Source organism: Chinchilla lanigera, unplaced genomic scaffold, assembly GCF_000276665.1.
Source record: "Chinchilla lanigera isolate Chin_1 unplaced genomic scaffold, ChiLan1.0 scaffold00205, whole genome shotgun sequence".
In the NCBI taxonomy this organism is placed as follows: domain Eukaryota; kingdom Metazoa; phylum Chordata; class Mammalia; order Rodentia; family Chinchillidae; genus Chinchilla; species Chinchilla lanigera.
This window is the reverse complement of record NW_004955606.1, coordinates 339,726-364,146: the sequence shown is the minus strand read 5'-3', so window position 1 is coordinate 364,146 and position 24,421 is coordinate 339,726. Positions and strand designations below refer to the sequence as shown.

The 24,421-nt window shown below is 41.9% G+C and overlaps 1 long non-coding RNA gene across 1 annotated transcript; it reads left to right on the top strand.

Annotated features, from left to right (window-relative positions):
* Positions 1 to 2,190: 2,190 nt before the first annotated feature.
* LOC106147639 lies at positions 2,191 to 12,135 on the top strand. Its single transcript, XR_001232572.1, has 4 exons — positions 2,191 to 2,268; positions 3,892 to 4,004; positions 11,211 to 11,576; positions 12,083 to 12,135. It is a non-coding gene; the product is annotated as an uncharacterized LOC106147639 (long non-coding RNA).
* The last annotated feature ends 12,286 nt before the right edge of the window (positions 12,136 to 24,421 follow it).

Sequence of the window (24,421 nt, the reverse complement as noted above, 5' to 3'; positions counted from 1 at the left end):
GTAGATGGTAATCAGGGGTCAGTCAGTCCTAGAGGCTGCTAGCACCTGATCACAGGATTTTGGCTCTCTTGGTCTTCTTTTTTCTTATACATCTGCAGGCACCTAGTTTAGGATCTGCTTACCCTGGACAGAATTGGTTGAGAAGGCCGACAAAAAATTATGATGAAATCATATTGTCATGTTTTAAAGCTTGGTGCCCAGATTGCAGCATATTGGGAGGTGACAGAACCATGAGGAGATGGGGCCTTGTAGAAGGAAGTTAGGTCATTGGGTGAGGGTACTTGAAGGGTATATTGGGTCTCTGGCACCCTCTTGTCTCTTTTTCCTTTCCAACTTCCATGAGGTGAGCAGGATCCTCCACCATGTACTCCCACCATGATGTGTTGCCTCACCACAGGTCCAAAGAAATGGGGCCAACTGACCATGGATTTGGCTGCCAAATGGTAAGCCTCTGTTTAAGTTAATTACCTCAGGTATTTTGTCATGGTGAAAGAAAATTGACTGATATACAGTATGATCTTATTTATATATTTACATAAAATTAAATGCATGTTTTTGTATCCAAAAGTTTGAAAAAAATAAATAGTGCAAATCTAATCAGTTCATTCCTCTACTTCTTGCCAATGGCTCTTTGTTACCCTGTGGTAACAAACTAACAAGCTGATGAACTCTTTAGCCTGATTCCAGACTCCCATGCTCTCTTCTCCATTCTCCCATAGATGGTCCCCTCCTCACTCTGTGTTCATCTCTCTATGGATGGCAGGTTGATGTCCCCTTGTGCTGTCTCTCTCTTCTCCCTAGATCTTCAAACGTGCTGCTCTGTTTTGCCCATGATACCTGCCCTGTCCTATTTTCCTGCATGTTTTTTCATGTATCTTCGTATGTTATATGTAGTTGAGGTATATGACCTGGCCTTTGGGGTTTATACACATAGCCTCAGTATCTATTTCTCAGAGGGCTCTCCCTGACCTTCAGATGTGGTTAGGTATCTTAATACTTATTCCCAGGGTTCTCTGTCCCAAACAAAATTCTATTTTATTATTAACATCCATTTCCAAATTAGGTCAGATTTTCCCAACTGTAGTCTACAGCCTACTTGTATCTGAATTGAACAGGAGCCCATAGAAGGGGCCCTAGCACTGTTGTCTGGGTCTCTTAAAATATCCTTCCAAGCCTTCTTTCCACCCATGGCTCTCTAAGCCATGATGAGGCCATTAGTCCTCCAAGGAAGCAGAAGGAAGCATGTTATGAGAGCCCACAGCATCTGTGAGGGCTGGATGTCCTCTCTAGCATTGTCCCGTGTTATGCATGTCCCCCCAAATCCTCATGCAGTCATGGGGCGGGCTTTTAGAGTTTATGATTGATCCATGATCCAGTGCTGGGATTGTAAGTGTGAATGCTATATCCGCCCTGGGGCGGATGGTTTGCATATGTAAGGAAGAGAAAGAAGCTGCTTGCCACCACTCCTCCCTTTTGCTTCTGTTGCTTTTGCTATCTTTGACCGTTATGAACTGTTGCCCTCTGCCATGTGCCACCCTGCCTTGGAGCTAGCCAAGTATGGACTGAAATCTCCACAAACTGTGAGCTAAATAAATCTTTCCTTCCTTAATTTTGGGCATCGGTATTTTGTCTCAGCAACGAGAGAAAAGTAACCAAGACATCCCCCATACCGTCAGGGTCACTTAGGCCATCTGAATCCCTGAGTTAGCAAGGGTTGCCAACTCTACATTCCTCTGCTTGCATCTCACAAGAGGAGTCCTCATCAAAGCTACCTTTGAAAGCCATCTGCCTGTTAGCCATGTTTGGGACCTGAGAGCAGGATAATGTGAAGATGACATTACTGGAGTAAGCATTTGGGGCAGCTGGGGCCACTTACTGTAGCACCAGAGAAAGGAGTGGTCCAGGGTGGGTGATGTCAAGGGCAGGCAATGTGAGTGCATGGCAGCCCTGTTTATCTAGCATTATTCTGCTTTCACTGTGTGTTTTTGATTAAACATGTCTATGAAAAAAAATTCCAAATTTATAACAGCAAAAACCAAGTTACTTCATTTTCAAGCCATATTGTTAAATTTTTAGAAATAACGATAACTTTATTTCTGTAAGCAGCAATACTTCTCTATGCACAAAAAGGGGTAAAGGAGGACGAAGACTTTTTACTTTCTTATTTCCAGAAGATTTGTGGAATCCAGACTCCCACCAAAATGACTGCCTGCTGTAAGCTCAAAGAAAATGTTCAGATTTCAAAATTCGAAGAAAATGTGAGACTAGGTAATGTTACATGGATCTTCGAAACCTGGGGTGGGGGGGGCACTCTAAGAACTTTCCATGTTAAATAATCCATGCTTCCTCTCCCATTTGTGGTCACCCTGTCCTCTGTGCAAAGAGGATTAAACTGGATAATAACCCCCATTAGCACCAGGGGAGGCTTCACATGTAAATCCCTCCACAAATGGGAGAGGAGCTAGACAGAGTACTGCTTAGTAAGTCAGCATAACTGGGTGTTGGCTTTTTCTGCTAAAAAAATGCTCTTGGCAGTTTGGTGTCTATGAAGGCAGCATGGCAGGAAGCTCTCAGTCAGCGGGCTGGGGCTGCTTTTCCTGCTCAGGATTATCCAGCATCTGAAGTCTCTTTTCCAACCTCTGCCTCCATTCCTCTCGGAGCCTGGGTAGGGCAAGAGCACACATAGCTGATTAGTGACTTTGTCTTCACAGCTGCTGGCCCACTGACCTATTTCCTTTTTCTTCTCAGGAGTACTTTACAAGAAGCGTGTGACTTTTACAAATGAGCAAAGAAAAGAAACAGTAAAATGGGTGAAGACTATGATTAGGCACTTCCCCCAAATTTAATCCTCCCCAATTTGTTATTGGGTTCAACATAATTCCAATCAGAGTCCTGGGAAGACTTTTCTATAGCCATCAATAAACTGACTCTAAATTTTATATGGAAGATCTGGGTACCTGGAATTGTAAGTACTTGAGAGGCTGAGGCAGGAGCCCAGGAATTCACAACCAGCCTGGACAACAGAGTCTCTATCTCAATAATAATAATGATAATGATGATAGTAATATCATTTTTGTTTTAGAAAAGCAAAGAAATAATTATCCAATGTAATTTTGAAGAAGAAGGAAGTTGGAGGACTTACACTACTTAATTTTGAGGATTAGTACAAAACTATCATCATTAAGATAGTGTGGCACTGGCCACAGGCAAATGGATCAATCAGGCAGAGAAGAGAGTTCAGAAATGAATACACACTAATATGGCTAGTTGATTTGTGGCAAGGAGCAGAGACACCTTGATGGGGGAAGGATAATCTTTTTAGCACATGGTGGTGGGACATTATATAGCCACATTTTAAAAATGGACTTCGAAGGTGCTATGGTCTGAATATTTGTGCCCCTCTCAAACTCAAATTGGCATCCTAACCCACAAGGTGATTAAACTCTGCTCAGTTATGGGCGTGGAAGCGAATGGAAAGAAGCTGGAGGCACTGGGTATAAGGTAATAAACACTAAGTGCAAAAAGTTACAGTGCACAAAAAAAGAAGGAAAAATTGGATTCACTTTAATTTTTCCACTCTAAAATGAGTGTAATTCTTCAAACTCTTTCCACGTTCCCATGAAATACTACAACTTAAAAGGTATAAATATTATGAAGCCTCTAGGCACCAAATTGACTGCAGGAAAACTTACTTAAAACTCTCTCCAACTTTGGCCCAGGAAAGAATGGAAAGAATTTGGAAAGCTGACTTGTTGTCTGGTAATGCTCGTTGTTAAAGCATGTTAGCAACCAAGGACTGAGAATTAAAACGTTGACAAGGAGTAGGGGAGTGAGGGACGTGGGGACACTCTCAGGACATCGGTTGTCACCCTCTTTCCACCTCAACTTTAGGTAAAAGGAGTGACGTAAACAGAGTCAGCCTGTTTGAAGAGGGGTGGCAAAACAGAGGACTACAGCGCCTGCGGTGGCAGCCACTTCATTCTGGCATCCTTGCACTCTGCTAGGTGAGAAGACACTGCACGTAAGAAATAAGGACCTGTTAAACTTATGTGATCTTCTGTATTAATGTCCACCTACTAGTAATTGTCACAGTATGTTCCTTCATTGTGGTTATTAAGTAGTTATTTTGTGCTGTAATTTGTGATTGACCTCTCCATCAATCTGGAAAACACCGACCTTCACAGGCACTCCTTTCTCATGCATCTCTAAAGGTTCTGCAACCCAGCCAGCCTCCCAACACATGACTTTTGTCACCTGGGTTCTTTGACTAGGGGCTACGGCCTGGGTGTTGTATTGAACTTGATGCACTTATTAGTATAACATGGATTCATTATTAACAAATGAAACTAACTCTTACATGGTATAGTGGCCATGACAATGTGCCACCAGACATGGGAGGCATAACAGAGTGGCAGTGTCAGCTATTTCAGCAGCTAATTGGGCGATGACGCTAGGGCAGGATTGGATCTACTCCAAGTCAAATGCCCAGGCCAAACTTCTTGTGGGCTCTTTCTAGACAGTGGCTGAACCTGGCAAGGTATTAATGCAGGCTCATTTCTCAAACACAGAACTTCATTAACAGGTAGCTTTAGTGCAAGATGTCTCCATCAGTCTGGCCTGAATTTATGAGGCCTACCTTGCTGTCTCCCTACCGAGTTCCTTCCCTTTGTCCTGAACAGAGGTCAGGCCTGCATCATAGTCTGATCACTTTTGCTACCTGTTCTGCCTTTCTTTGAGTTGCCAGAGCTGGCAACTCAATTTTTGAATGATTATTAAATACAGACATTATTAAAATTAAATTATATATACTTTTGGTTAAGATATATCAGAAACAAAGAACAAATATACAAAATTCATCACTACTTACTGTTTTTTACAGTAATGAGTACTCTTCTAGTTATTTAGGAGTGTGTATGTTTGTATAGGGTAAAAGTGCTAAATGATGGGGTACAACTGTCAAACATCTCTTTAAAAGTCATCGATGCCCATTGGTAGCTGGAAATAGGCCTAACAGGGAATATTCACACCATGGAAGTTGGCAGACTCTGTGAAACATACATGACTTGGTTTACTGTTCTGTTCATCATCTAGACAAAAGGTTGGCTCTCTTTTCAAGTCTGTGACTGCCTGTGTTTGTAAGTAAAATTTTATTGTAGTACAGCTCTGCTTCCTTGTTTAGCTATTTTGTGTACATATTGCTAGAGTCACTTTCACGCTATAATGGCAGGATTGAGTAGGTGCAACACGGACCATATGACTTATGAAGGGAAAAGTATTTATTCCCCATTCTTTTTGAAAAAATATTTGCTAACCCCTGGCCTAGACTTCAGAAAGTGATAAAGAAAATCTTAATAATACAGATTGAACTTAGAAGAGTAGTCCGCCTATATCTGTCACATTATTAAATATTCTTTCAGAACTAGAAAGCAATTATGATTAGTGACATGACTTCTTTACTGAACTGGACAGTAATCAAGCAATTGTCTGTTTCCTGATTTTATCAAATAATGATTGAATGCAACCATTGGCTGCAGACACCAGAGTTTGGTGAAAACTAAGAAAATCATGCTGTGAGAATCAGTTGGATGTAGGAATTTATAATAAAGAGAAACTCACATTTTCTTATTAATTTCAAGCTGTGTCATACAGCATTTGTGCCCGTGAGTTTTATAGCGAACTTACCCATGAACACATATGTATACATTTCCCCCCAGGTAGCCAGGAGTTACACATTCATCAGTGCCCCACAACTTCTTTCTCATTTTTCGTTCACAGGAGTTTCCCTGCATCAGTCTCATGCACATCCAGTCATGTCTTGGCTGCTGCTTAGAGGATGTGAAAGAACACATTTGGTAGGATGCATTTAATAGTATTTTAGTAATATGGTTGAGGAACCTGAGAGTCATAACACATTTGTCCGCTTCCTATAGCAGTCATTCCACTGTTCATTGCCAAACAGGGAAGGATTTAGGCATCTGTCTGCCCAAATGACCTTTAAATCTGGGTTCATGACTATTTAGACCGATTGTTGGTCTTCTTGGTCAATATCTTTCATCACCATATTGTTTTATTTTGGGTTCTCAGTAAACTTATTTTGCAACAGGGAAGATCAGTGTGAGGAAGAGTATACTTAAAACACAGATTCAGAGTTGGGAGAGGACCTGTCCAAGAGGCATTAAAACTCAACAGAACATGTTTGCCCTCAGCTTAGGATATTTACGTTTTTGTTATGTGCTTTTACCCTCAACCTAGAAATACTGGCATCACTTTTAAAGTTTGAGAGATGCCAAAATGTTTATTACTTATTTTTCTGATTTGGGGAGGGGTCATAGTTAATACTAAAACCCAGATTCCCCCTGATAAGTATGGGGCTTAACTAGGAAGCATGGTGATGTCTGTGAGAGTCATACTCCATGATCACACTGTCCTAACTGGGAGCCAGTGAGGACCACCTGGGCCCATAATCAGACTATTTCTACCATAGACCAGCCATTCAACATATATATCAGATGAGATTTGGGGAAGCAAACTGTGAAAACTAAAGAGGGGAGGGCACCACAGTGGTCAGGGAGGCCAGGGAAAGCCTTTCTAACATTTATTTATTTATTTAGAGACAGGGTCGCACAATGTATTTCAGGAAAGCCTTGAACTTATTATGTAGCCCAGGCTGGCCTTTAACTCATGGTGATCTTCCTGCCTCAGCCTGCTGGGTGCTGAGATTATAGGCATGAACCACCACGTCCTGCATGGTAAGGTGTTTTGACTTCAGTGCTGATCTGATGTCTAGGGACAGAGAGAGTGGAAGCAATGCAGGAGTCAGAAACGCCCCAGGCCATCGCCTAGTTCTGAGAATGCTGGGGCTGGACTCATGGGGAGGGAGGTCCCTGAGAAAATCTTACCCCTCAGAGGAGCCCTGGCATTCAGGAATCACGAAGGAGAAGCACCTCTGCCTGCTCAGTGCTTGGGTGGAAAAGCCAGGGCCGAGTGTGATGGATCAGGAGGGCAGCTAGTGTCACCAGTCAGCTGAACTTCTTGAAGCAAATTAACAGAACCCAGAATGGGGCAAATCTGAGGCTGTATAATATGTAAAGAAGGGCAATAAAATAATAAGCCCTGTCTTCAGGGAATTTATAAGCCAATTGTTGGTTTCCCATTGCAGATCTTTGTTTTAATATGAAAGATCAGACGGTGATGTTGCCACTCCTATTCCATCCTCATAGGAAACACATTTTTATAGGTATTTTTTCACCACAAAAAAGATAGGTCTATGCTTAATTGCTCTGTGACTTGTTGGTTCTCTGATCACGTGGCTTAGTCAACACAAGCTGATGAGCATCAGCATGCGGATCTGAATGGAACATCTACCTAACTTTTTTTCTCACTTCTTATTTCTCATTGTAGACTCTTGTTTTGTAAAAAGTTTGAAATACTGATTTCATTTGTGGTCTAGTTGTGGTCTGCAGCTGTAAGCATGCTGGGTGATCCAGTTGATCAGCAGGCATGTGAGAAGACAGAAGTGAGTAGTTTTCACACGGGCCTCATTAAAACCCCTATCCTTTTCAAGCCTACCAGATTTGACATCTGCCAGACATGGTGAGCTATATGAAATTCCAAAGAGGGGTTTCAAAGACCATACTTCTTGCATTAAAGCATTATTTTCTCACTGAGTCACTGTACAGTTTTACAGTTGTAACTGTGGTCTGGTCACTTAGACTTGATTGCCTGCGTGTTTTATCATCTAAACTGAGATGTGTTTAAATATAGAAGGGAATAAAAAATTACACTCGAATAATAACTAGATACCTGTCCCATCCCAGGCAAACCAGGGTTATGTTCATTGATTAAACCTATGTTGCAGTTGAACTTTCTCAAATTACCCTGATCAGTTGTTTGCAAACAGTTTTTACTTCTCCAGCGCACAACCATCCTGTGGTGCAGACTCAGAAAATAAGCCAGAGTTCCAATTCCAGGGCCCCCTGCTTCATCGTGCGATCCCACACACAGGGCCCCTGACGGATATACCAGTTATAAGGGAGATAGATTCTCTCCAGCTCTCATTCCCCTTCTGGGTCAGGGAACCCTCAGACATATGCAAAACACGCAGCTTAGCACTGGCACAAGATCTCACAGGCCAGCCCGGCAGAGGGAGAGGAGCATATCACATTATTGGTTTGGTTCTGTCTGCAAAGGGGTTGGTGGTAGACTTTTGTCTCTGCTGTTCACTTAGAATATTTATTGGTTGCCCAGTGGCTTGGATTTTTCTTTTATAAATGAAAGGTAGACTATGTGAGAAAGAGAGAGAGAGTGTATGTGTGTGACAGAGTAGGCCCTTGTATGTGGTGGGTTATGGAGTCAAAGACCACAGGACTGGAACAAGAGTCCAAGAGTGCATGACAGTCACTGGTCTGCACATGTACACAGGGAGATCACTATTCTGGTAGCAGTGTTTCAAACCATTTACACAGATCAATAGGGATTTAAATCAAGTTCTGCCATTTTGATTTTGATTTGAAAATATCTATATTCTTTTTGTAAAACTTTTTAAAGCATTTTTTACATTTTCATTTATTGTCTAACCAAATTTAGAAGTCTTTTGGTTTTTTTGTTTATTTGTTTTTTGTTTTTGTTTTTTTTTTGAGACAGGGTCTTGATTTGCGGTTCAGGCTGGCCTTGAGCTCACTATGTAGCCCAGGTTGGTCTTGAACTTGCAGTGATCCTCCTGCCTCAGCCTCCTGAGTGCTGGGATTAAGTCTTTTGGATTTTTTACTTCACAGTTGATAAAGGTACAGTTCTGGAAAGTGGGCCCAGGAACCAAGGAGGAGACCACAGGAACCTGCATCTACTTCCTCCAAGTCTTCGCATAACTTCATGGTTGACTAACACAGCAGCTATGTGTGTGTCTTTGAACAGTAATTTGCGGGAGACAACTATCAACTGTTTTATGATGAATACATTTTGAGGGTTTATTGTTTTGGCCATAGAAGGAACAGTAAACTACTCCAAACATTAGGAAAGGTACTTTCTGAAGCACATGGGAACTTAGAGAAATAGTACTCTTGTCCTATGGATCATCTGCTATTGGTTGCTTTTAAAAATAACTTATTTTCCTAGTTACAAAACTACACAGGATCATTGTAGAAACTTTGGAAAAAATGGATCACACACACACACGCACGCACACGTAATCTGTTATCCCACTAGTCAAAATTAGCCACTCACAAAAATTTCCTGTATTTTCTTTTAATCTTTATCCCACCTATCTATTTTATCTATCCATTTAACTGAAGCTATATTTAAAAATTCAGATCACCTTACAAATTTTGCTTTTAGCCCAGCATCCTGACCTTCTCGAAGGGAAGACCCCTCCAGTGCAGGACTTAAAATGGGATGTAGCTCCATGGCCAAGACATGGGTGTGAGTGCGGGAGGGGGTGACAGGGACCCTCCCCACTTCCCTGGGTGCTCTAACACTTGATCCCCATAGCATGCAATGCAGAAATGCCTGGCTCTGCCTGTCAGGCCACCAGGAACGTGACTGGAATGGTAAAGAGCTTGGCTGAGTTTAACCCATATAAATTACACATATTTTGCTCAGGACATGCTGATAGACACAGAAATGTGGAGACAGGATGCTCTTCTGTCCAGCAGAACACACTAATACCATGCCCCTGTGAGGGGGTGCCTTAGGCGGCTGTTCTTCACTTTAGGATGAAGAACCCTTGAGCCTGGGAGCTGATCCTCCAGCCCCAAGGCGCTGCTCCTGTGAAGTAGATGCTGCCCTGTACTAGGGGGTGCTGCAAGGGTGACATGTCTTCTCATGGAAGTTCTCCTTTCAGGCTCTCCTTTCAGGGGCTCCCTTGACTTGAACAAGAAGCTCACTCGCCAGTGAGGGAAAGGTCATGCTGCTCTCCTCCTCTGACTATGTATCCTCCCAGACCCGAGATCTTTTTATTGAACTAGTTTTTCACAGACACATATATGTCAAGTTAACCCTTAGATTTAATGTAGTTCCACATGCTGCCACAGTGAAGAGGTGAGGAAGAAATTTTTTTTGGTTCATCAGGATTTAAGTAACACAACCTTATGTTTGTTTATACCTTAAAAGTGTTTATCTTAGTTCTGTAAGTCACTGATTCGTGATAAAGACTGCTTTTTCTCCAGGGAACCTGTTTGTCACAATAGGGGAGGGGATGCTATCAATAGCTAGTGTTTTGATGCCACAGATGCTGCTAAATGTCTTACAAAGCACAAGACAGAGCCAATCCCAGCACTCTGGGAGGCTGAGGCAGGAGGATTTTACAAATTCCAGCCCACCTTGGACCAGTTAGTGACTTAGTGAGACCCTGTCTCTACATAAACAATGATAAAAGGCCTATGGATGTAGATCAGTGTAAAAGCCCTGGCTTAAATCCCAGTACCACCCAAACCCAAACCAAAAAACAGAAACAGAACAAAATAAAACAAAAAAAGAAAGAAGAAGAGAAAACACCAGACAGCTCCCCTTCTATAACAAAGAAAGATCTGACCCTAAAAGTCAGCATTTCTGACAAGCCCTTTGAGAAGCAGGGCATAGATTCACTTGGAAAATTCTAGTCACAAGACTGAATGAGTGGTTGTTATTAAACTTCGTTCTATTTTCTGTATTTCATGATGTTTTGACATATTGCAAATTTGGTGGCAGGGAACAGATTCCCCCTCCTAGGATTAGTCCTTACAGTTAACAATAGATCAGCCAATCTCCAAACCAGCCACTCTCCATCATCTCTGTATCCATTTCACCACCCAGCCAGTATTTCCCTTGCCCTAAAGCATCCTGGAGCCAGGTATGAGGGAACTAGAAACTGCTCCTGGAGAATATGTGCTGAGACCTGCCAGAACTGCTAAGCTGGCCAGTCTTAAACTGTGCACTTTTTCCTGCCTGGCTGCCCCAGGTTCTGGCTTAAGCATCCCCCCAGTTCCTGTCCTCTGCCACCTGGACACAGTCCCGGGGTTCCCTTGTGAACTGTAACACAATTCTTAAAACAATAGGTAGGGAAAACAATTTTGTTCCCCCTATTCACATCTGGCATATTTCTGGAGAAACCTACTTTTTAAAGAACCTACTTTAAAAATAACAATAAACAATCTACGTACTTTCTCAGGGCGCTTCTTCCCTGGCGATATTCCTCCAGTTCTCGGTAACAAGTCTGTTTGCTGATTTCTTTTTCCCAGAAGCTTTTGAGCTCATCGCACGTCTCACAGCAGAAGACTTCCCGACGGATATATTGGTTGTTCATCCCTGGAACATAAGGACAAAGAAAAATCCCAGCCATTCAGATAAGGCAATGCCGATTCAGATGAGTTTGAACCCAAATACTGCCGTTTAAACTCCTGTGTGTGTTGTGTGTGTGCCTGTAGACGTATCACATGATGAATCTGTTTTCTCACTGCAGTTGAGGATAATAACAGTTACATCAGAAAATGCTGTGGAATTCTTTGAAATGAACAAAAATAAAAAGGGCGTATGGTAACTGTTCCGGATTATCTAGTGCTATGAGAGGGCTGCCTCTTTCACTGTTTGAGCCATTTTACAATTCTGTAAGTTATAGAAAAATCATAGTAAATTTCAAATAGTTCTTGAACATAAAAATTCAAGTAAATTTTGTCCAGTGCAATACAAGTGATAAACCTATGGATATTAGTCCAGTTCTCATCTGTGTGTAAAGGTATTTGAATGTCTATAGAAATGTTTATTGAATTTCCTTTTACTCACTTGTAATATCTTACCAGTCTTCTCATTATTTCCAAGTAAAACAAAATCTTTGACGCATTTACTTTACACCTATACTAGAGTCATGACTCTAACTTTATTAAAAATTCCCTTTAATATACTTCATAGTTTGTGTGTCTGTATGAAATGAATAGATAACTAAAAACTCTAAACTCAAGGCAGAGCAAATAATAGTTAGTAAATATTATGCTTTTCCATCCAACCCTGGAAGAATAATGGTACCCTCTGCCATTTATTGAGCATCTAGTGAGTGATGGGTGTCTTATACACATTATTCCATTTGCTCCTCACTGCAACTCCATTTCTTCTCCAGATGAAGATTGCAGAGATGGAATTTGCCTTCACTGAAAAGGGCATCATCACTGAGAAAACAGGGGCCAGAGTTTCAACTTAGGTGTGTTCATCTTCATAGCAGATGCTCTTTGCTCTACAAATCCTCATCTTAAGAAATGGCTTGAGAATTTGGGAGCAGCTGCGTCCACAACAAACTCTCTTGGCATGTGTGTACATATCCAGTGAAAGTACACACGTTTCCCAGTCAAGACTGTTCACTGTTGACATGGTCACTATTTGTGGCTTCATCAGGCAAGTAGATACGAAGGACTACAAAGCAGGTCCCCTGCCTGTGGGAGCACCTGCATGGAGAATGGCATCAACTCTTGCTGAAGGGTGGAGAAGGACTTGATCTCTTTCCTCCCTGTGCAGAGTCTCAATGATGCCAGGCCTGCTGTGTTTTCCTGGAGCAGCCCAAGGGACTGGGTGTGGGAGAGGAGTTAGAAGAGGCTGCAGAGAATGAACAACAATATTTGTAACCTGTAATAATTTATATTTCTATTATATCATATTTACAATTATAGAATTTGATGCCTTTATCAGAACAGCAAAAGTTACTTTCCACTTGAAGGGAGTAACATGTCTAAATGTCCTGATGTAGGAACAAGCTTGGAACTGACACAGCTTTGTGTGTTTTGTAAAGTTATTAAAAAACCCACTTCTCTTCCTCTTTCTCCTGGACCTGTTTCCTAATCATCTGTCCTGGGCAGACCTGTGCCAGGAGCATGTGGGAGGGTGGTGGAGATATGGATTGAGTTAGAGATGACAGAAGAAGACTGGAGGCACAAAGAACCAGAGGGTCTGTGGGTGACTCCTGCAACTCATGGCCCTCTGAGAGCCATTGCTTTCTCCTTTATATAACTGGTATTCTAAAATTTTTAAAATTAATTTATTTTAACTTGGAAGTAGAAATTGTATCTATTCATCATGCACAATGCGATAGGCTGATTTGCAGAGGTGTTCTCTGCCTTTGCTGAGGCCCTACAGATGCAGGTGGCTAGAAAACGCGCACTCTGCCCACCGCACACAGAGAAGTCCCTAGGAGGAAGGGAGGAAGGATGACTTTGGTGTCCTCTCTGCTTGGAGGTGCTCAGAGATCTTTCGTGCTGTGCTGGTAACTTAGTGCAGGTCAAGTGTTTTGAAGAAAGGGACTTAGCCTTTTGTTGCCATTTTTGCGGGCTTGATGGGGTTTAGTTATTCTTCATTAACTTAAATGGCCCCTTTCCAAATTGTTTTCATAAAAAGAATTGGTCTGGAAATGGTGATTCAGAGATCAGAGAACAGATAGCTTCTGTACCTTCTGGGTAAGAGAAGCCATCTCCAGTGGCCTCTGCAGTCTTACCAGGCAGGGCCTATGCTTGGTCTGACCTCTGGCTTGACCCTAGCACACACTTCTGTCTTCCATACATTGCCTTTCCTAGGCTAATGATTCAGTGTGAAGAAATCTAATACAACTCTAGCCACTGAACATCAGAAGAGAAACTGTTTGCCAAAATATATCAGATTTTACATTTTCATTTATAGCACCTTGGGGCAGAATGCTTGCCCTTCTGTAGCAGTGAGATTCCCTGTGGAGTTTGTTCTGCAGGGGCACCTAGGGTACCTAAATTTCCAGAGGTACAAGTGAGAGATAAAACATAGGGAGGGAGGAATTAAATACACAACTTGCAATGTACACAGGCAAATATATCACTCATGAATGATTTTACCCAGATTCCTGGATTACAAAATGCTCCTAAAAATTTCAAGTTCATATTAGAGAAAGCTATTCAGAGAAAGGATAGTTTCACAAAAATGTTTTTCTTCTCTCAAAATTGAGAATTAGTATTTTAAAGAGCGGAGAGGTCAGTGCGGGCAGAGGGAGGCTCTGCTCCCTTTGACCAGACAGGAAGGTGGGGGTGTGTATTTATTATAGCAGGCACTGCAGTGCAGAATCAAGAGCTAGGCTACACTAAATAGCTAAGGGTGGAGGGGTGCCCACACCCCCAAGGAGTGAACTGAATCAGGATGAGCTCAGCAACAGCTATAAAAGGCTTGTCTGTCTCCTATTGTCCTTGGGTCAGTAAGTGGGGGGGGGGGGCTTTTCTTGGAGGAGGTTGCGAGAATTGGCCGTGACCTTTGAGGAGACTTGGGAGGGATGTTGAACTCAGACACCCCCAGCGGCCAGGGAAGGAAGCTTCGGAGGGAGCAACACGAGGCCCCAGACCCAGCAGTGTGAGCTCAGCTTCTGGAGAGCAGGTTCAAATAGGAGTCCCGCCCTGCGCGGGCCACAGGAAGGAACGCCTTGCTCGCTCCTCCCCCTCCGAGGGGCCACCTGCTCCAGCCTACGCCTTTCTTCCTAAGCTGTCCTCAGGACTGCCATTGTGTGTTCTCCTTCAAGCATCCCTGAACCACTGAGCTCTGCCTTCCTCCTTTCATCAGAGCCTCCAGAGCATTCAGATCCCTCCCTGGCTGACCAGACCAGCACTAGGTCTTCTGCTGTGACACTAGGCAAAGCAGCCCCTCGCTCGCCCTGGGCCCCACTTTCATTTCCCACCAAGCGGAGACTCAGAGTGGTTAATGTGCTGTGGTTCATCTGGGGAAGTCCACCCAGCCACGGCTCCATGCTGTCCCCAGGACACCCAGTCTCTTGTCCTGCCCCTGGGAAGCATAAAAAATGTGACCTGACTTTGAACCACCATCCAAACACACGCATTGTCCAAACGCTTCGCTTCTGATGGACCCAGCCCATATTTCAGGTTTATTTATCTCTGTTGCTGGGCTGTCCGGATTAGAAAGTCCAAAGGCACAGGATGAGTGACTTCCCATCTTGTCCAAGGCCAGGGTTGGCTGGTGGACAGAGAAGCCTTTAGTAAAGCTCCAGGTGATGAATCTTGTGCTTCTACCACTTAGGATGTTGTATTTGTGGGCTCTCTGTGGTCTGGCCCTAGGACGGCATTCACTGAGCCATGCTGAACATGTTGAGGAGAGACTGTCTGCCTAGAATTGATAGTTGCCACTAAGCCATGTCTGGCTCAGTCTCCCCGTGTGATTTCTTAGTCTAGCTGCTTGTTTTGCTGGAGATGGCTGAGAAAGCTGGACCTCAGCTTTTAGAAATGTGACAACTTTCATAAGAGGAAAGCATTTTGATTTAAATGAGCTGTCCCATCCTCGGCCCCATTATTTTTCATCCCTTTTCCTTGTTTTACTTTTATTACTCCCATTAAGTTACTGAGCAGTGTGGTTGTTGCTAGTATCAGCTGCTTTTGGGCTCTACAGAAATAAAATTGATATCGATTTAAGTAACATAAAATAGAATATGGAGCATGAAATGTTAGATAGACATATATATCTATTCCAAAATATAAAATAAGGCAAGAAACAGGACTAAAAGGTGTCCGGAAGGGGTACTGGTAGGAAATCAAGGCTTGTCTCTTGCGTGCACTGGCCCTGGTCCAGGCAGAGGAAAATCACCCGCTCCATAGACTGTGCTCAGGGGCAGCCTCGTGGGGGTCACCTGTGAGGGGAGGGCATTGCTTCCCCAGTAGTTCTTCTGTAGGGGCAGGGAGAAAGGGCATCTGCTGTGGTCTCTTGTAGGATGGGCTACATAAATAAGAAATCCTAAGGAATGTGCACGCATCCACACTGGTGGAAACCGAGTCCCACTGAGCTGCTGTCCGTGAATGACAAGATTAAGCTCCTCTTGTTTACAGGAGGACCTTTCAAACTCAGGCATCTCCATTCTATTTTTGTGCAATTGATGTTTTTTTAAAAAAACCACCCAACTTCAGATGTTTATACTCTAAGTTTCGTAGAGTAGCTCCCCTCCCGTGGGATATGCAGGGTGGAGGGGAATAACTTCCCTGCAGGTGAGTTTCTGTGTGCTTGTAATGGCTTTTTAGCTGCTCCTAGTCCTGAGATTCTCTGAGAACAGAGGATCATTTCTTCTGACAGCCAGATAATAGTGCTGCCCCCCATCCCCAGTGACTTAAAAATCAAGAGCAGTAGATTGATATACATATAATGCCCAAAAGTTCACATAAATGAGTTAGCTTGATTACCTTTATAGTCAACAGAAATAATATCTGATGGGCTGGGGATTTAGCTCAGCGGCAAAAGCGCCTGCCTGGCAAGCGCAAGGTCGTGAGTTCGGTTCCTGGTACCGGAGAAAAACCAAAAAAAAAAAAAAAAAAAGAAATAATATCTGCTTCCCCATCCATACATGAAAAATATATCACCAAGAACTTAAAAATCAGCAAATACTAGTGAGGTTGTAGGGGAAAAAGAGCCCTTCTATACTGTTGGTGAGAATGTAAACTAATGTAACCACTATGGAAATCAGTATGGAGATTCCTTAAAAAATTACAAATAGAAATTCTGTTCACCCAGCCATACCTCTTCTGCGTGTCTCCTTGAAAGACTTAAAGGCATCATGTTACAATAATACATGCATAGCTATGTTACACAGCACAATTCACAATAAATACTGGAAGCAGTCTATATGACCATCAGCAGATGAATACATAAAGTGTGGTTTATATGCATAAAGGAGGATAAATTTGAGTCTTTTGTAGAAAAATGGATACACTTTGAGATCATAATGCTACATTAAATAAATCAGACACAGGTTAAATATTGAATGGTTTCTCTTATATGAGAAATCCAAAGTATACTAAAGAACAAAATAAAAGTTAAATGGTAGGAAACAGGGAGATAGACTTTATGGAGTTGGGAAGGGAATTTTAGGATGCGGGGAGACAAGGAGGAGGTGGAGGGAAGAGGGAAGTAAAAAGGACCAACATGTGATATATACATGCTCCACTTCTCCAAAATGCATGTATTGGCTGGTATTATGTATTGCAAACATATACTAACAAAACATTTTAAAAATTATCCGGTTTTCTGTATCCGTCATTTATTTTCCCCAAGTTTTATAAAATCATGGGTGTAGAGAAGCATTTCTCCTCTTTAAGAGAGAGCAGCAGTAGGGGAACACATTGGTATTGGCTTCTGATACTCAGCCCAGCAGCAACAAGAGGCAGAAGTGAGCAGGGGAACAGAGCTGGTGTCCCCATTGGGCTGGGATAAAACTTGCCTCCAAGCGGCCCCTGGTGAGTGGGCTGCTGGTTTGTGATCTCTGGTTTGTTTCTATGGTCTTTATTCAGTACTTACTGAACACACTTCATTCTTCAAAGTGCTTCCCTTGTCACTTTCAAGTCCCAAAACAGCCTTGTGGTGTTTTTTTTTTTTTTTTTTTTTTTTTTTAATCATTTTACAGAGAAAGCAAAGAGGCAAGCTGTTTCCTTAAAGCCTAAAGCCTCACCATCACGCCACCCAGCCAGCCAGCCAGAAAGATCGGGAGAGCCAGATACTGTAAGAAGCAATGTGTAAATCACTAATCTTTATCAGCTAAAGTTAGATTAAATTGCTTTTTCCAAGACTATCCCATTCTATTGCATGAGGGCGAACTTCTCTCCTTCTCTGCAGTACTTTCTGTTTTATGTGTATGATGACAAGAACTAAACAAATAAAAATGAGACTCGGGACACAAGCTGGCACTTTGTACTGTGTGCCACCCCGCTATTGCACAAAAGTCTGATCACTGGAAATTCTGTTTCTACCGGTGCCAGGTACTTCCTGTCACCCTGTTTCCTCAGGAAGGCTTTTCATACATGGTGAAAATACTTTTTGCTCTGAAGTTACTGGGCCCAGGGGTTCACAGGTTGTAACTGACTGTGGCCCTGAGACTGTGGAGCTTCCTTTCCCATGTCACCTTCAGGGTCCTACTTGACAGAGCAGGGATTGAGCACTTCACCCCTCTTCTCTTACGTTCACAGATAGAAATAGGAGCATTCTGAAGAAGTGGTTCTGTGTTTAGGACCCTGCAGAAACATTTTCCTTTTATTTTCTCCTCCAAATTCTGCCAGGCTATTTGAATTTAAGTCTTGAGTCCTCCGCCACAGTGTTCCTTACAACTAACATCCTTCAAAGCTACAAAAGATTTTGCTAATAGTATATTTGGGTCTTAAGAAGAGGCTGAGGGGAAATAAAATCACTTAGGGAAATATCAGTAAACTCTTAAATAGCTGCAACTGGTAACCAGAAGAAGACTTGTAAAAAACGCTTATATTGAATGTGTCCAGAATGACTCAGGTCTGTTGTTTCCTCTGGGGTTTCCCTGAATTAATAGGAGTGACACCATGTTCTGAAAAAAGGGACCCCAGCAGTTACTTGGGAGGTCACTGTGATTTTGAATCTTGTACCTTAGGGAGAAACATATTCTACCTTTCTGGAACCCAGTTTTCTCCTTTGAAATGCATTTTTATGAAAATTAAATGAGATAATACAGCATGCACCACACTTATAATATATGCTGTAAATTCTCCTCCTCCTCCACATTCCTATTAGTGACACCCCCTGAGTATATACTAAATGTCTCATTTAATCTGAACATACTGCATAGGTTTTATTATTCCTTTCTTTGGGGACTAGGAAGTGAGTCAGAGAGGTTAAGTGACTTCTGCTTAGTTTTGGAGCTAATTAGGAGTAGAACCAGGAATCTTGCCCAGACCTGTTGATTTCATGGTCCCCAGTTGACCCACTCACAGAAGTGCTCACATCACACACAAGTGACAGTAAACAACAGATTGAGTTTTGTAAATTCTAACTCAATTTTGAAAATTATCTCATTAATGATATCAGTAGCTCTGAGAAGTAGTACTTATGACTTCTCCAGTTACAAGACTGGAAGCCAAACAAAGCAGGTTTATATTCCTGTCTAAATCACAGAACCAGGAAGGTTGGTGCTGAGCTCTGGACACACAATTTCTACTGCCAAAACTCGTGTTCATCACCTCCCACAGAGTGGATCATTTTTCTCAATCATGTAGGATAAAACTGACCAATCCTAGGAAAAACGTGGAATGATGAGTATCTGTCATCACAGATCATAACTGCTCAGGATGTTCTGCAAGACTATTGCTTGGACCCATCCAGGTCCAACATATGCTTGGAGTCCTGAGAGTTCCCATGGTCTGGGCCGGGAGTCTTGCTAACTAAACCAGCAGTCTTATGGAGAAGGACTGCTATGGGCACCATGCTGGAGATGCGGGCCAGTAAGATCATCATTATTAAGATACCTAGTTGATGTATTGGAAAACTGAATCTCAAACATGTTACAAAAGTCACCATTGAGTTAACGGACAAAATATGTGCAATAATAGGATTACACCCACGCTGAATCTCTCCAGGTTGACATCTGTACTGTGATTATGTCGAAGTGTGGCTGTGGTCTCAGGAAGGGGACATGGAGTGTTAGAGGTGAAGAATGGGGACATGCCAGTTTATTTTCAAATGGTTCAGATGAAGTGTGTAGTAAATAAACAAGTATTAAAGCAAATGGTAATAGACATACCTGGGTTAATGGTGTGTGGGAAGTATTTGTATTATTCTTGTAACTATAATCTGGAGATCATTTCCAATTAAAAGTTGAATTAATAAAAAGATTTTATCTTCTTATAATAAAAAAACTATTTTCATTTCTTTCCCATGTGGTCTCCAGCACTCCTGTGGAGGAGAAGCCCAAGCTTCTATAAATAAACTGTGGATACACTTTAGCTTTATAAACCCTTTGGACTGAGCATTTTAAAGTTCCAAAACATATCAGCATCTTAACAAATAGGCAGAAGGCATCTCAGAAGGACAGAGGCACCACTTGCAAGATTCCCAGTCACCATATTTAGAACAATTCAAGTAATAAAATTAATAATATGATATCAGTTATGGTCTAAGGGATAAATCCAAATTCATATAGATTATTGAAATAGATAAAGGAAAGATAAAGAATAACTCAGAAGAATTTTGATGACTAAATATCAAAAGGAAGAGGGAACAAAAATCACAAGAGCACACAGTTGGACTTGCTAGGGACAGAATCAGTAGAATAAAGAGTAAAATCAGTAGATAAAACTTGAAGGAGACATAGAATACTTGCATAGTCTCAAAACTGTCTCCAAAGGATTTCTAATTGCTGTGGAGGTGCTAGCATGTGACTTCACATTCCTTGATACCCGCTGCTGGCTCCAGGAATTAGAGCTGGAAGCCCTTTCTCTTGAGTCTGGGGTGACTTGGTGACTGAGAGGAAAATAGTAACATTACAGTGCAGAAACAAATACCAGGTATGGCATTTGTTGTGGTTGACATCATGTGCCCCTGATATGCTGTAATATGATGTGGCAGAAGGACGTGTTGCCTGTGTGGTACACTTCCCCTAACTCCAGCTCTGTCTGTTCAAGAGAAACTGCAGACAAGCCCAAGTTTAAGGACATATTACATAATCCTTGAGCACTGCTCAGTACAGGTGTCAAAGTTAAAGTTGAGCGTGTGTTGCCCAGTGGTAGAGTGCCTGCTTCGTATGTGCAAAGCCTTGGACTTGATCCCACCACACTCACACACACACACACACACACACACACACACACACACACACACACACGTGTCAAGGTCTTGAAAGAAAGGAACAACTGAAAAATCAGAGATTGGAGAAGAATAAGGAGACTATATCTATATATTGGTCTCTATCTCTGTATCTGTATCTATAGAGGTATATAATGTAAATGTAAGTACAATGTAGTATCTGAGATTAGCTCCTAGCACAGAAGAAGGACATCAGTAGTTTACTACTGACAATCAGTAGTTTACTTGGGAGTATGAATAAATTATTCAATGAATTTTATCATATCAGTGTTAATTTCATATTTTGACAAATGTTCTGTGTAAGATATTAACATTCGAGAAAGCTAGGTGACAGATATACGAGGACTGTCTGTACTATCTTTGTAACCTTCCACAAACCTAAGACTATTTCAACATAAACAGTAAAAACGGCCCTTCATACCAAGCACATGCATCTTCCTGACACCATCGACAGGGTGAGTTATGGGCCACTCTCTCGATGCAGAGCGTTTCAGTGCACACAGCCACATCCCATCTTAGAGCCAATGACATCAGAGAGCTCAGCTGATTTGCACCATGGAAAGAGCCCAGCAGACCTCTATATCTGTCTACAACGATCTGGACAAGTTACCTGAGTTAAATTTCTCTTTTCTTATCTGTGAAATGGAACAGTATGTACTGTCACAGTTACCAGTTCTCAATAGAAAAGCCCAACGTGGTCAGTACTTAGCACCTAACACTGGAAGTGCTTAATACAATCTTGGGTTGTGTATTTCATATTTATAGTATTGATTATCTACAGATCAGTAAGTGCAGGGTCCAATTGTCTTTAGGAGGCTCTGTGACAACTCTAGGACGTGGCCTTTTTAAAGGAGAAACTGCCACTCAGCTACCAATAACTGTTACTACTAGGGTATGTTTCCAGTATTACCTGAAATTCAGGTTGTTCAAAAAAGTTAAAAATCCTGATGAACAAAATGTCTAGCCAGGTATGATGCCACCCACCTGTAATCCTAACACTCTGGGAGATTGAAAGTGGAGGATTGCATGTTCAAGCCCAGCTTGGGAAATTTAGTGACTTGGTGAGACTTTGTCTCCAAATAAAAAATAAAGGGTACAATGTGAAAGACCTGGGTTCAATCCCCAGAATCATTCACTCACTCACTCAATCAAGAGAAAGCTAAATAAGAAAGACTTGGGGATGTAGTTTAGTGGGAAGGTCTTAGGTATAATCCTTGGTATTGCAAAGAAAATGTGTGATCTCTTTTTAAAAAACGTTGGTACTGAGTTTAAGATGTTGTAAGGCATCATGCAGAACATCAGAGTGTGTCTGCAGGCCAGGTGTGGCCTTTGGGTGTACAGGTTTTGAGCCCTATGTGGACTAAGTTCTCCAGAGACCAGATAGCTCTGCCCCAAACTCCAGGAGAGACACACGCTGTATGCTTGCAGAGAGAAAATAAAACATCATGAAGTAAAAGAAATGGAATTGGGTCCTCCTCATTGCCCTCCCAGCCACTGCTAACTGCGCAAGTTGCACAGCTCATGTCCAGGCTCTGAAATTTAATGTCTTGCCACCTATGAGGGGCTGCAAGGGACCTGGAGGATCATTATGTTCACTGGGCCAACTAGAGATGCCTCTAGGTTTGCCCTACTCCACTGGAGCACAGAAAGCTTCTATAGGGATTAGGAATCAGGTCTGCACTCTCCATGGCTTTGATTCTGTAATCTTACTATTCAACTAGACTCTTCGCTGAGTGTGACCTGGACCTGCTCCACTGGTGCCTTTCACGCAGCGCATCCTATGGGCAAAGAACCTGCCTTTCTTCATTATCACCCATCAGTTCAACTTCTCCAAGAAATTTTGAACTGAAAGTAATCACTTTTCTAGAAAATATTATATTCTGTGCCTGTTAAAAACTTTTAAAAAGGTAAGTTGGAAAATATGCAAAATTTAGTTAAAATATTGATTCTTCTCTCCTCACCAAACTACCAGTGCAGTGGCTCCTTGGTTGTCACTAATCAATGCCAGTGTTTTCCTGAACAGAAAAGAATTTACCCATTTCTTTCTTCTTCCCTCCCTTCCTTCCTTCCTTTCTTTTTTTGAGACAGTGTCTCACTATATAGCCCAGGCCTGGCCTCAAACACACAGTGATCCTCCTGCCTCAGCCTCCGAAATGCTGGTATTACAGGTGTGTGTCACCATGCCTGGCCCCATTTCTCTGAAAACAGTGAACTCAAACCAGGCTTTGATTACTCAAGTTTTTTGTGTATCCAGAAACATTTGTTTTTCTTTTAGAAAATGGAATGTCGGGAACCAAGGCTTATTATCATCTCTATTGCCCTCATGAATGGGAGTAGAACATGGTGGTGTCCCATAGTCCCACCCCATAGTGGTGGTACTGGTGGCTTCCGAACCAGCTGGATTAGTCTGATCAGCAGAAACTCAACAGGCAGGAGAGAGGCAACCAGGCTGTAGGAAACAGATTCAGGAGAGCAGTCAGGAGGTGGAGGAAGCAGTGAGCTGCTCCAGATAACAAGGTACTCAGCATACTTGGGTCCCCCCAGGAAGAAATGATAGCTGACAGCAAAATGCAGAGTCTCAGAGTAACCTTTGCTTTCCTCTTCCCACCCCTTGGTATTTTCAGGCAAATTTCTCCTGTTTTGTTTTTGGTGTGATGGCCAATGTGTTTAGGGGGTACATGTGAAAGTTACTGTGTGCCATAATTTGTTCAATATTTCTTGTCCAAAGAATCTCCAGAATAATTTGATCAAAAGGTTACAACCTTCTGAAAGATTCTTGGGGAGAGGACCGAGGATGACCCTTTAAGACTATGTGGAGACAGGACAGAGGTCTGAGGAGCGGGGAAGGCAGTATGTACATTTACCCACTACCCTCTATGAATGCATTTATTATTTATTTTTATTATCTCAAACACACTAAATTTGAAAGGGTGGAATATACTGTACTCTAAAAGAGGTAAAGGTGGTTACACGAACATGGTAAAACATTTCAAAAAGTAAAAACTAGAAAATATAAGCCTTTTCTACCTTCCTTGCTGTTGCCTGCGACACTTCCCAGCAATTCCCCTGTTGATGATGTCTTCTTAATACTTCCATTTTAATGAGCACACACGAGGGTGTGCTCTATTAAATATGCTCTATCCTTCTACTTATTCATTTTTGCAAGCAAATGGAACTATGTAGACTGTTCTGCATTTTACTTTTTTTGCTTAAGAAAGTACTTTCTTACTAGCACACATTGTTTTTCATGGCTGCACAATAATCTGTTTATGGATATTCCATCATTTATTTAATCATTTCCATATTGATGGACATTTAGTTCCTCTTTGGTTCGATTACAAAACACTTCAGAGTGAATCATTTATTTTGTCCACACACTCAAATATATCTGAAGCATAAACTCCTAGCAGTATCATTGCAGGTCAGAGTTATGAAATGTTTACCACATAATTTCAGACTATCCTCTGCAGTTATGTGAACATTAAAATTGTTTGTGGGCTTGGGAGGATTTCTCGTATAGAGGTACTTCCAATTTCCTGTAGGGCAGAAAAGACCAGACTGTCCAAGTATTTGCTTCTCGGGGAAAGATACAAGCACAGAGGGAGGTCTTACGCTAAGGAGGATATACTTGAATATGCCACCATGAAATAGACTGTGGAAATCAGTTTGAAACCAAAACATATTTGTTAAATTAATTAATAAATGAACCTATGCCAGTGCTCATAGAGAGGCAATCAATATGTGTCTTACTTCAATTATGTTTCAACCATAAAAAGAACTATTATCATTTAAGCAAATTAACATAAACTTTAACTAGTTTTATTGCCTACTTATGCTAATAGTATCGATATATGGGCTGAAGTAT